Raw genomic sequence first — 13806 nt, 5'->3', positions numbered from 1 at the left:
TTTCCTTTTTGAGAGAGAACAAAGTTCACTTCATGAATGCAAAAAAAAAAAAAAAAAGGTATTTGATTATATGCAAAGTCTAATAGGTTATTTTTTCTCTCTCCCCTTTTTCATAATCCACAATCTTCATATGAACTGGCTTCAATAGTCAAGGTACTAGTTAGTATAATGGAAGTAAAAGACAGAATTTCAACAGAGGTTTTGTTTGTTTGTCTGTTTGTTTGTTTGTTTGTTTTTCTAAATCAGAAGCAAACAGAAGGCCAACTGCTAGCAGAGATTCCTCAAGGTATGGATGTGCCTGACACTGCTAACTGCCAAAGGCTGGCACTTCTGCAAATTTTACCCGCACAGTTATGTTACCTTAGTAGAGGAAACAGTGAACCGGAACCTGCCACTTAGCAAGGATCCTGTGTTTGGGATCCGTGTTTTCTTGTCATATCACAGGCTAGATGTACCTCTTCTTGCCATGCCGCTAATTTTTGAATAAGAAAAAAAAAGAATATCATCATTTGTTTTGCCTTTGAAAAGGTCATTCTCCTCTTGCAGAAGATCTGTGCACAGATCTGTACATGTAAGTGGAATTACTACTAATGCAGCTAAGAAAAAAGTGAGTCAAGAAATGGTTTTATTTCTTTTGATAAATGTCTGTGCCATTTTTGCATTAACATATTCTTGGAATGTTTTGAACAAGTAGATATCTTTGCCAAAATTTGGCAAAAAAACATGTCTTTTACTTTTTTTAATTCTTCAGCACTGGGTGCTGCAAAATGTGACTTTGACCGGTGCATGGCACTCCTTTCATTATGGACTGCATCACCTCAGCAAGTTCATGATAATTTGGGTCAGCCATTTTTCCTGAATATTTAGAAGTCATTTGCCAGAGATTCATCAGTCTAGCCTCAGGGATACAGAGTCTTGGAAAATACAATAATGGGAAAAACTGCCTTTGCTTTTTATTCTTCTTTCAGCACTTAATACCACACCTCATAGAACAACTCCACGCCTTCTTTCATATCCTTCCTCTATCCAGGAGCCAGCTCATCTCCCTAATCTCCTTTTACTAAACACCTTTCTTTTGCTTACAATACACTAAATATACAAATGGCCAAAAAGCACTCTAGATGCTCCTGTAGCTTGACAAGCTCTGTGTCTATAATTAGGCAGAACCTCATCAGCTAACAAAGTACTACCATCATGTTCTAACACCTTCTCCTTCTTCCCTTGGCTCCCGTTCCCCAACCACTTCCCTCTACCTTCCATGACAGCTTGCCTTTGTATTGCGTTAAAGAGTAAGTCCGTATTGGGGGAACTGCTTTCTATCCTGCTAACAGAGCTTGTGCGACTATTCAGTTATTAGTGAATAATGATGATGATGATAATAATAGTAATTGTATTAGCATTAGCATTCCCGTTTGGCTCTCACTTGACACTGAAGTGTTTCTGAAATACCAGCCACTCAGACATGAAGAGTCTTACGTATGCTGCTTTCTTCCGTGAGGAAATATATTTGAACCGCTATCACCACCAATACTTCTCTTTTGCTGTGGGACTAGGCTGGGTTTTAGTAAAAACAACCACTGAGCTGCCTACTTTCAAACTAAAAAGATCCTTTTTTATCTGTTTTCCTTTTTTTTTTAACTCTGCTTTATAAGGTTCATTTTTACAAAAAACATCTGCTTGGCAACTGCAGGTTTCTTCTTTTGGGCTGGTTTCCAAATGAGAACTAGATGGAAAAAAGGGGATGAGAGCAAAAAAATGAAGGAGTCTCAGGGATCACTGCGAGCTGCCTCTTGTGTGTGGGAAGGAGGAAGTACGCAGAGATTTGCCTGGTGGGGAGAGCAGCCCCTGCAGCCGAGTTCACTGGGCCATGGGCGCAGGTGAGCTGAGAGCAGCAGAGCTTTCGCTTCCCTGTCCTGCCCGGGCCGTGCTCAGGACGTTCAATGAACACAGCCAAGGGAGCACTCTGCATCACAGTCCTTCCAGTTGGGTTCCTCTCTGGCTGCTAGGAGGTTACAGCCATGAATATCTCCTTACTTGGGGTTACTAGAGAATTGCTGATCTTTCTGGTGATGTGCAGAATCTGACTCAGGATAGAGAAGGACATTTTATTTTCAGTCTCCTACACCACCAACTACTGGCAGGAGAGACATCCAGCTGGAGCCTGGCAAAAAGTTTCTGCTCTTGAGAGGAGCAGAGATGAAGCCTTGAACACAAATTTCATCCATTTAGGGCCTTCATACTTAAAATTTGTTTCTTTCTGATGATTAACATGAAAATTGTGCCTATTGAGACTGTTATTTTTGATAATTCAAATCATTTTAATCAATCAGTTAAATAATTGTATTTCTCCTCACTGATCCCACCTGCACAAAGACAGCTCCAGCCAGGCTCTGGGCTCCCCCTGCACTCCTCTCTAGGCTACCAAGGATCCCAAGGTGGGCAGCCATTTGCAAATGAAAGTCTCCCAAAAGTAGGGATTATCACTGAAATAGTTCAGTGGTGTTCACTGACCCTGTTTCAGAAACCTGCTGTCAGTCACATTGTTACTTTAACTGCCATTCAGGCTTTCATGTTTGCGTGTGTTTAGTAAACGTAATTATTTGGAGCCCAGCTGCACTCACACGGTTTCTTCATATTATATTTGTTGCGTAAAGGATAAGAGATTGCAAGACCACCCGCCTTGGCATCCTCCCACGCTGGCTGCCCAAGAGCAGTTTGCCCAACACCCTCCCAGGGTAGCAGCAGACTCGCTTGCCCTGCGTCCCCGGGACGTTGAGGAAGCCCAGCAGCTCCTGGAGCCACCAGGCCATGGGTCAATAGCTGGAGCACACACTAAGGCTCACTTATGCTCCCTGCCTTCCTTAAAAGCAGCCATAAAGCAGGGGAATGAAGGTTTCTGGCTCTCCAGGGGTATAACAAGGCGAAGTGGTGGGAAGCAATGTCTCCCCGCTCCTGTAAAAGCCGGGGAGAGCTTCCCCCTCTGTCCTGCCTGTGGTTAGAGAAGCAACATTTCCATGGTGCCTCTCCTCCCCAGCTGGCACAGCGCGAGCTGCCCATCCTGTTTCCATTGATTTCTCCAGCGGTTGCATTAAACAATACAATGGAGTGTTTATGTGTCAGTGTTGGGAGCAGGTTGTTAAGTAAAACCCACCATAAATAGAGCCGTTAATTCAGTTGCTGGCATGGCTTTCTGTTATCTTCTCAATACCTCCCAGAGGGTATTAGCCTTACCCTTTCGTTTGAGTTGGCAGCAGAGTTATTTTTTTGCACCTGCTGCTCTACTCCGATAACAACACAGGTCAGCTTTGATTTGTTGGAATATAAACAAAAGAGCAAAGCCAGGCATCTGCCTCAACAGCCTGGGCCGGTTTGACGATAGAGCTTTTCCCATTGGGTTTTGTACAAATGTACTCTTTCGATTCTTATGTGAACTCTCTCCCACTTCATAAATAGTCCTTTGCTACAGGTTTCAGGAGGAGAGCTCAGCACTGTACTTTTCCATCAACTGAAGCATCAACAGGGCAAAGTAACACACTGAAATTTCTAAGTCTGAAGTCAACAGAGGCATAGCATGAAATACATAAGGAAAAATCAGCTGAGACAAAGTGGTTTTAAAGTTAGCAGGAAAAAGCAACAAATTAAGTATAAGCAGTAAAGGATCCTTCCTGAGAGATAAATAAAACCTGAAGCACTGGGAGTGTTTGCTTTCCCCATACACGCATACACACACACAAACATACTTCACCCCTTAAGCTGCTATTTACCAAAAAATAAATAAGGTCCACAAGAGGTAGGTACTCAGCTGGGAGCTGGGCTACTTTTCAGTTCTTCTGAAAATGAAGCCTCAGGAGACCTCCCAAAACAATGACAGCCTTAGAGCAGAGAAGGAGGAGAGCCCACACAGACAGTAAAGGCAGTAAATAGCATAAAACACAGAAACAAAAGAAGGATCTAGCATTGCCTCCTTATTACAAATAGGAAAATTGAGACACCAACTGAAATTATTTGCTTAAGTCTTATGTCATATAACAAGTCAATGGACAAGTCAGTCCAACTCATATCTTCCAGCTGAAGCTCAATTGCATCACATTTCTCTAGCAAAGATTACCACATGCAGATGAATTAGGATGGTCATGGGGTTTTTGAGAGCAAATAAAAGGTATTGCATAAGAGAAAGAATTTTCTATAAGAAAGAGACTTGTTCAGACTGAAAGCAAGATTCATCAAGACTGTTATATGCCTAGTAGAGATCTGAATGTTAACTTAGCCAAACAATTAAATCTACACTTGAAGTATTAAATCAAGAAAAGAGCTGCCCTTGACCTATGCATGATCCTGAAAATAAGCCAGAAATTCCTGGGTAGTGCTGGCTGAAATTCAAAATTTCTGTTCCGTGAAACTGTGGCAATTTCAAGAATTTTTTTTTTTTTTTTTAATCACAATGCAAGAAAGGAATTTTAAAAAGCAAGTTCCCTGGCAACAAGGGAGGGAGGATCCCCATCCCTATGAGCCAACATGTAAAAACTTATATTCAAGTTGTCCAAGTAACAAAAGTGCGACTCAGCCTGTTATGCAAAATTGTTTATGGAAGACAGATGTCAAATGCCAAGCTACAGTATTCCTGCAAACAGACAGTAATGTCACCACAGAGCAGCTGCACTGGAAACAAAAACCATGGCTGTTGCCCACACAATCTCTGGGGAACCCTCTGCAGGCCCTCGCCACAGCAATCCTGAAATACAGCCTGTGCTGACTACCAGATTTGACTGTCACATACTACCTGGGACGTGAAGTTTTTGATCCCATCCCTCCTTTTCTGTAATCTCTGATGTTCCTTCTCTTTCTCCTAATTTCTTCTATTTCTGTCCTTTTTTTTTTTAACCCACTCTCTCTCATTTTTGCCTTCTGTTTAATCAGACTAGCTGACCTGGCCAAGAAAGCTTCTTTCCAACACCATCATAAGCAATAAGACAGACAAAACCAACATCTTCAATGATCTGTCTGTGGCACAAAAGCACCTGGTCTTACAGCAATTGTGAAGTTTGTGTGCTGGTCTCTAGGACGGAGCCTGGAGAAATCAGAAAGAAGAAAAAAAGCTCCGTTCCCTATCTTTGAGTTCTTTTTGCTCCACGATGCAGGTATATATCTCTTTTAGTCCTCAAGGGAACTGGAACAGGTTCTGCCAAAAAAAACAACAAAAATATTTCCGGGGTATTTCAAACAACTTTTTTCTTTAAAAGGAGATTTATTACCTTCTGAGTATTACTAACTTTAATATTGTTCTGAGTAAGGGCGAGATAACAGAGAGTTATAAAAAAGCCATTTTCAGGTGCTAGGATTTTTTTTCTTCCTTTCTTTTTATCTTTGATGATTAAATCTTCATAAGAGTTTTAATATTGAAGACGCGTCATAGCACAAGGCAGGCTGATACCCTGGTTCTGAATGCCCCAAAGCCTTGTTAGCTTTCAGCATCGCCAGTGACCTCGATCACGTTAATATCTTTAGCTCTTGGCATCCCTTCGTCACACAGACACCACCACAGCAGAGCCCAGGCAGCACTAGAGCTGCAGGGCTGCTGCTCACCATGGGGCTGGGGGACAGCCGTGGTGCGCTCAGGCCATGGACGTGCTCCTGTGAGAAAGGAGCAAAACCTGCCACCATGGAAGTTGCAGCCAGCCAGGGCCAGGACACGAGTCCTGCCGGGAGCTTCCCCTTGTCTGCTGCAGGACAACACCCGTCACCCATTTCTACCTACCGACAAAATACGTTGTGACGTGACGAGCTTCACATTTTAAAGGATTACACAAAGGAGTTAGTCAGCTAATGAGACAAAGTTGGAGGAATATGGGGCAAATATTGGAATTCCTATTTAAAAAGCAAAACACAAAAGCCCATGCAGGAGATAAGGGATGTGCATGTGCTTGTACATTTGTGTGCTGTGTGTATGTGAATGTATGCGTATCGGGAGTGGCTACAGTCAGACTAAGAAAGATTTACTGGATTGACTACAATTTGACTAGCATCCAAAAGCATTTAATCATTTGAGATTTTAAAGGAGGAAGAAAAGTTTCTACCTGTTCCTACAAAGTATTGCAGCTCCATCAAAAAAGTCTTGGGAAGGGTAGGGATATCTACGCATCAGTAAATGAAGGAAAAAATACATCCATTCATTTTATATATCCTGCTTTTGATAATTCTCTAACGATATCTCACTCATCGTGTCACCTACTAATTCAGTCTTTTAAACCTTTTTGGTCTTCCTCTGTTGGGGCAGGTGCCCAGGAATGTTACGAGTGAAGCCTGTTTTATGTGAGTAGTGTGGTAGGATGACCCCACTGCAAAAGAGATGGAGCCAGCACCCTTGTGTGTGTCAGAATTCAGCTCCCTGGTAAAGCCCCTTCCCAGCCGTGCCAATCTCTGAGACAATTGCTTAAGCAAGCATACTTTGAAAGTGCATCATCAAGATGCAAGCTTCTAAGCTATTAAGTAATAATAATTATATGCTTCAGTAAAAATCATTAAGAAAGTTTGGGGGTAATCATTATATTGTGCACTTAGTCTGATTCCTGACCATACCATCTTAGGCAGCTTTACGTGAGTTTGTTAATTATATAGCAATATAAATTAGTTACCTGCTCACTGCCAGATGAAGGAAAATCCAAAGCAGTTTTAAAAAACAGAAATGATTTTTCTGATGATGACACCAGTAATTTGGGCAATAGAGAGTATTTTTACACATAGCTGCTGAATCTTTACAGACTAGTAGGGACTCGGGAAATTTTTCTGGCTACATTGGATTCTGAGCTGAGCAAATTTCTCAAGAGTGATTATGCCCACATCCTTCCTCCATAATAGTCAGGGACTTTTATTTTATTTTTACACATTTGCAGATCCTAGAAGTAGAATGACTTTCTTTTCACCACTGCAAAGTAATCTTCTTTTATTGCCCAGTTTTACTGGTCTACAACCACTGATTACCGAGTTTCAGATAGACCTTTTTTTCTGCTAGTTCTTACACTCTTTCCTGTGAAACACATTTCACAGTATCAGCAGAGCAATAAGTAGTGATAACCATGTGCAATGTCAGCTTTGGCAAAGGGAGTCTTTGAGGGATCCTCCTCAGAGAGAGACGCACAAAATGCCAAATGTCAGTAGATTGCTGCATTGGCTACATGACTCCACATTTACTCAATCTCGCCCATCTGTGGACCAATAACCAACAAATGTCCCAAGCATTTTAGGCATTCAGTGAGGGATTTAGCTCAAGTCCCATCCTCAATATGGTTCAAAGCAACTCGCATACTAAGAAAGACACCTGCTGACTGCCGTATAAGCTGAATCAATCCTTAATTTTCCCCACACCAGCTGTGTGAGTAAACCCTTCTCTGCTTACCCTTTCTGTCAGCAGTATTACTTATCAATTTTGCCCTTATCAAGTTTGCCATGTACCCCTTCTTTGATAATTTAGTGAAATAAATCTTTGGTTCACCAGGGCCCAAAATGAATGCAAGCTGCAGGGTGTGCTGAACGCAGGGTCAGGGAGAAAGAGTAGCAGATACTCGTGGCTACAGAAGAGTCCTTGAGCACCAGGCTGGCCAAGCAGCTGAAGCTGGTGGGCTTTGCTGAAGACAGTGCCGGACTTCCACAGTGCTCACAAAGCACTTACCATTAGGAAGAAAACTACATGTGTTTTTGTCTGGAAGTTCAACAGTAGCTAAGCTCTGAGAATAGGCAGAGATTTTACTTCACTAAACAACACAAGCTATGCAAGATACAAAAATAGTTAACATTTCTGTTCTTTTCCTCATGAACTGCGAAGCCTTTGTGTTTGATTCTGCCACATCCTAACATTGTGTGTCATGAGCAACGACAACTGACAATTAGGTTTGTGACCCTTTTCTTTTTATGTGCTGCTCACCACAGGAATGCCTAGTCCTCAACAGGAATACCTACTTCACAACTGTAGGAAGGCTGACGAGAAAGGGAGCACTGCAAGAACTCAGAAAATCCTATTAAAGGGCATCATGTTACCATCAGAACAAGAAGGGGGTCGTTCATTTTTCTATAGCTTGGTCTTGGTACACTGACCAATACTTAAGCCAGCCCATTCTGTCGCGTAGCACCCTCTTTTCGACCTGGTTCTCGGTACAGCTGGTTGCCGCTCCAATTCACAGAGGTGATATACATTATATTGCAGAAAGAGCACAGACCCTTGTGTAGGAATTGAATCTAAGCAAATAAGCAGCAATAGGAAGCATGCAACCATAGACTGCACAGAAGAGATCCAGGTTATATTGCAGTTAGTGGAAGGTTTGCCTGGGATAAGACTGAATGATTTGGTCCTGAGACGAAGCTAGACGGGTTTATATGGAGCGTGTTAGGGGTGAACAAAGGAGGCAAGGTAAGTGCTAGTTCTGGAAAGGTGGCATGGCTCTTGGACAGTTCTCTGAGTTCATTCAGGCAATAAAATCATTAATCCTCTTCTGTGAGGATTATCCATAAATATTCACCTTTTCAGCAGGTGTAGAATTTAATCCTCACATTTTTTTCTGCGCAATTTGCAGTGGGGCAGGCAACAGGCTAACACCATCGGTTGTGTCTGGACACAGGCACACGACGCACCTACAGAAATCCTCCTTTTTCCTCTCTAATCTCTCCTCAACTGTGTCTCTGGATGATTTTTCATTTTTAGTTTGATCTCTCTCCATTGCAATTTGTTACCTTACACCTCCCAGACAAAACAAGTATTGATGTTAATAACAAAATTCATTGGGAATGAAAAAACTTCAGTGGGAGCCAAATGTTTTAATTTTGGCTTTGTCCAACACTCCTTTTGCCTGTTTCCACCACTACTGAAAACTCACAATACCCTGAGAATATCTGAAGTAATATGAAATTATTGTGGTAACACCACAGCGTATTCTCTCGGGTGACAGGAGAATAATAATATCCCATGTTAAACAGACCACGTTCTATCACCTGATCTCACCATGACTGGGATAATAAGAACTGTTGTCACCCTATGCATTGCTGCGAAGGGTTACCTAATTTGTGCTGGAGCAAACAAAGCACTAGTCTGCTCTGATATGGGAGTCTGTATTACTATGACTTGGGAAACACACATTTTTACTGGCTGTACAGGCTTTACAGATGACACTAGGAGTAAAAAAAATGATAATGGAGAGTGTATATATCTAGTGTAATGTGGCATTTTTGGTAAGCTGGGTGCAAGCAATCAACACCAATGCTACCAATGACAAGCCTCGTCTCCGTGTGGAAGACTAATGCATGGAGGCAAGAAGGGGTCTAGAGAATGCCGACTCTGGAAAAGCCTCAGACCTGCTGAATAAAAAAAAACCTTGACCATGAACTCCCAGTATAGCGAAAGGGGAAGATATGACCTTTGGGGGCAGAAACATGGATATATTGACTCCTATTACCTTTGTGCTTGGCATTGCTGCTCCTACAGCCTGTGTCCAGTTCTGGCTTTCAAATTTCACAGAGGTTGTTGAAAAATTAGAGGGGACCATTAGAGTGATTAAAGGATGGAAAAGCTTACAGTGGAACAGGTTGAGATCCTAGAAGTTTTCACTGTACTGCAAGTTTTTCCACGAGAGGGAAAAGCCTAGGGAGCTCAGCCTAGCACATTTAGCAAAGAGAAGGTTGAGGCATGACTTGCTCACAGCTACTCGCAGCTACTTACACAAGGAAAAGAAATTTGCTACCCAGGGAAACTTCACACTAGCAGTCAAAGGCAACACAATTCGATGGCTGAATGTTGAAGCTAGACCAGGTCAGACTGAAAATGAGACCAAGCATTTTTAGAGGAGCGGTATATAATTGCTAGGGCACTTAACAAAAGTGCTGGTGGATTTCCCATGTTTGGATTTCTGGACTTTTTTTCGCAAGGTTGGAAGGTTTCTAGAAGATAAGTTCTACATCAAGCCACCTAATTAAACTCTGAAAAATTCTAGGAAGTCCTATGGCCTTTGTTATCACAACAATCATTTCTGGTTTTAAGACTCGTAAGGGCCAGGAGTTAAACTGACATAATGATATTTGTTGGTGAAACATCTTAATCCTGTTGTTTTGCTAGTTTTAATTGCAACTGTTTTCTTTGGTTTCCACATTTGCATTAAATATAAACCCACTTTGTTTTCCAACTCTGGTATTTTACACAGTGCAAAATAGATGTCAGAAAAGAGGCTTAAATTGCTGCCCACAAATTTGCTATCAAAACAAAATTTAAAAGAGTGCATTTTTTCTTATCCCACTAGAGTTTTCACAAATTACAGGAAATATTTGTACAAGATAGATGTATTTAACACAGTCAAATGTAACACAGGTAACAATTCCAATCATTAAGTAAAACTTTTACCTCATGGTTCATTTTTATCATTATGAACTGCTTTCATTTTCCAAAGAACATTAAAAAAAAGGATAGCTGGACGTACTATAGATGCAAAGGTGACATATAATATTTTTAGATGAAATAATTCAAAAGTATGTTACCAATAAAATTAGTAACTATATACACCTAAGAGTATCCACCTAAAATCCCTCCTGGGATGAAATGTAAGCACATTTTTTACCCAGTCAATGTAAACTGTGAGCAACTTTTTCTATTACGTTCGTTCCTACTATTATTTAAACAGACTTAAAAAATTCTGTTTCTTGCTGTGTCTTTACCTTAAGGGGCCAATTCTGGTTTTATTCAAATAAAATTACCATTGGAAGTGAAACAAATTAAACAAGCAAAGACACTGCAGGCCTCTGCTCACACTGTATTTACTTACACAGTGCTTGAGCTGGCTTCTGTGGAGCGGTTCAACTTAGAGTAGGCTAAGAACGGCAAAACCCCCCTCACCCAGCACCTCGCCACAGGAGCTACCGGGAGATTGGCTTGCGGAGAAAACCAGGCAAAATTATGAATGTGCTTTAGGATTTTCTGTTAACAGCACAACCACCATCAGTATCCTCGTCACTAAAACCAACAGAAACACTGTCATTATAGTGTCCCCCTGTTCTGGGGCATTAACGCTCTCAATGTTATTTAACATGTCCACTTTCTCTCCCCTTGCTTTACTAAACAAATGACCATTCCATGGTAAAGGTAGCTCATTTAGGACCGAAAATATTATTAGACACAGCATAATAAAAAAGATCCTCAAAAAACTTTGAGTAAACCTGATGAAGTCACTGGCTCAGTTCAAAGTCAATGACATTCTGGGTGAGCAAAGGCAGCAGATCTGACCCTAATCAAGCATAAATACAACAGGAATATTTAAACAGAAGTAAGATGCAAGTTCAAAACAAAAAAATAGAAGTTTTTATTGCAACATTAAAAAGCCTTTTGATCAAATGAGCTTAGTGTTTGTTCCAAAGTGGGAAGGGAGAGGCTCAGTAGGGTGGGCACGAGTCCAGTAGATACTTCTTCTCTTTCTTATTTTCGGTGGTGTTAATTTAGAAGGAAATATATTTTAAAAAATACCCAAAACACCTTACCTCATTTAGCTGCAGATTCTGGAGTGGAAATCCTTAACTGTGGCAACGGGAAGACTGTCTAAAGAACAGTAGGTTAGGTAAACACGGGTACTAGGTTATCTCTTCTAAAGACTCACAGGAGTGAAGATAAATGGATGTGATATTAATTTTAAAACATTTTGCTGAACACTCAGGCAGCCAATAGGGGAATTCCTCAGGTCACTTCCTCTTCATCTGATTGGGTGCACAACAACAACAACCAAGACGAGGTTGGGAACATTTGCATAAGGCCAGCTCAGTCCTCAGTATTCAAAGAGAACAGGTCTAACCAGGTTACACGTGTGGCTCCAGAACAAAAGAGAAACCTGGTAATGGATGAGGGATTGATTTCTTTGTAGTTGTTTTTTTTTAAGACCATCCCTTTTTTTTTTTTAATGGAGGTTATTTCAGGTAGATAGGGATATTATAATTAGAATGAGGAGAAGTGAAAAGGAGGAATGTCCCAAATTAAAATTAGTCTGGAAGTAACATTAGAAGATGCACTGTAGGGAATAACCCAGCGCTGGCAGGGAGACGGACTGGATGATCCAATATTATGGACTGAATTCTTTCTTGTCATACCTTGAGTGTCCTGTGAAATGAATGAGTCTGCACAAGGGGGATCTTCATCTTTCAGCTTCTGTGGGTATCTGAGAGAAAGTAAAGAAAGTGAGGAATCTTCAGGGTATGGATACCAAGGGATGAGTACAAAAAAATGGGTACATGCATATTTGTGGCGCAGAAATTCAGCAGATGAGTGTTTAGTTTTACCTTTCTGTGCTTTTAACCTTTCTAATTCTGATGGTTCTGGTCAGCATGGTAGAGCTAAAACTTTTCTCAAGACTGTGGAAGTCAGAAAAACTATTTGTGTTTGTTCCTCTGAGCCACGGGCTGGGCGTTGGATTCCAAACCTTTCACTAATTCAGTCATCAGTTCAACTCTCAGCCTACGTGAAGAGTGAGGAAAGACTGTTTCCTCATGAAAGATCTGTGCTTAAAGGACAGTTCTGAGAATAACGAGTCCTAGGCTGTCCTTGATAGCGTATGAATTACCCTTCCAGCTGGAGACAAGTTTGGGACCATATCCTGAGCAGCAAATGAAGTACCAAAATAAAAATGCAAACCTTCATCTGTCTATCGTTATTTCACTACTCAGAAAATGCATGAAAACATCTAAAAATATAGTGTGTAAGAAGGTTTTGAAGCTTACTTATTTCGTATGCATATATACAAGAAGTGCTGAATATTATTATACAGTGACTACTCAGTGGTCTATGTCAACTGAATCCACCATCTCTGTTACCTTTTGGCTCTAGGGCTCATCATAAGTCTTCCTCCCAACAGACACTGACAAGCACTCTCGGTGCTAGGCTTGCCAAGCACAGGGAATGAATTGTCCTTCAACATCCAAAGATACTATTAATTATTAATCAAGGCCCATTGTCAGTGTAGGGGAAACATTTCATACATGTTATTTATGGTGAGCCTGATTTCTAGACAAATAGTGAATCTCATACTTAAGGAATGTCACCTTTATATCTGTCATCTACACTAACACTGTTTATATTAAAATCTGAGTTGCTTTTGTTCCCATAGATAGGGTGTTTCTTAACCAAAGTGTTGTTTGGGAACTTCTCATAGTTTTCCAACCCAGTTATAGTTAAGTTCCATAGCTGATCACTCCAATTCTCTCCTGTCAAAGAAAGTTGTCCTTGAGGAAGAAGGAAGACCTTAAATTTCCATCTTGGAGAGTAGTATCATCTTAGAGTTACAACACCAAGGGTTAAGGATGTCACTGAAAACAGCAAGGCAACTGCTTGGACTTTTCACAAGTAGGTCAAGTATCTGCAAGATTTCTCTAAGCACTCATGTCACCAAGTCTAAGTATTTGCATACTGGTTCATCTCTTGGGTGAGTATTTATACTAGAGCTTTCATCATCAAAATAATGTCTTATCATCATATCAGCATGAATGATCAGTCCAAAGCAGGAGAACAGGAAAAAGCTAAGAAGTAAGAAAGAATGAGAAAGCAATAAAGAGAGCACTTCCCTTCCCTTCCCTGAAAGGACATCTTTAACAATGAACCCACCTCTTAGGTCGTTCCACTGAACTCAGCAAAGGAGATTAAAGAATTGCACTGAAATACATCTCATCCACATGCTGCAGAAGCACTAGGGGAGGCTGTTACCACTGGATCTCAATATAGCTAGGGAAGTCAGACTTTTCCTACTTCCAGGAAGGATACCAGCAAATGTGACACAAATTTGGTTCAAATATGGTACT

At 41.0% G+C, this 13806-nt stretch overlaps 1 protein-coding gene across 1 annotated transcript in view; it reads right to left on the bottom strand.

The window, feature by feature from the left end:
* Nucleotides 1-11582, bottom strand: part of EHF (ETS homologous factor) — a 31128-nt gene extending 19546 nt beyond the window's left edge. Inside the window, exon 1 of the mRNA XM_013959331.2 lies at nucleotides 11506-11582. The gene's annotated coding sequence lies outside the window, so the exon portion shown is untranslated. The remainder of the gene's footprint in view (nucleotides 1-11505) is intronic.
* Between the last annotated feature and the right edge of the window lie 2224 nt (nucleotides 11583-13806).

Source organism: Apteryx mantelli, chromosome 4 (genome assembly GCF_036417845.1).
Source record: "Apteryx mantelli isolate bAptMan1 chromosome 4, bAptMan1.hap1, whole genome shotgun sequence".
In the NCBI taxonomy this organism is placed as follows: domain Eukaryota; kingdom Metazoa; phylum Chordata; class Aves; order Apterygiformes; family Apterygidae; genus Apteryx; species Apteryx mantelli.
The sequence above is the reverse complement of the archived record's forward strand: the minus strand, read 5'-3'. Positions and strand labels throughout refer to the sequence as shown.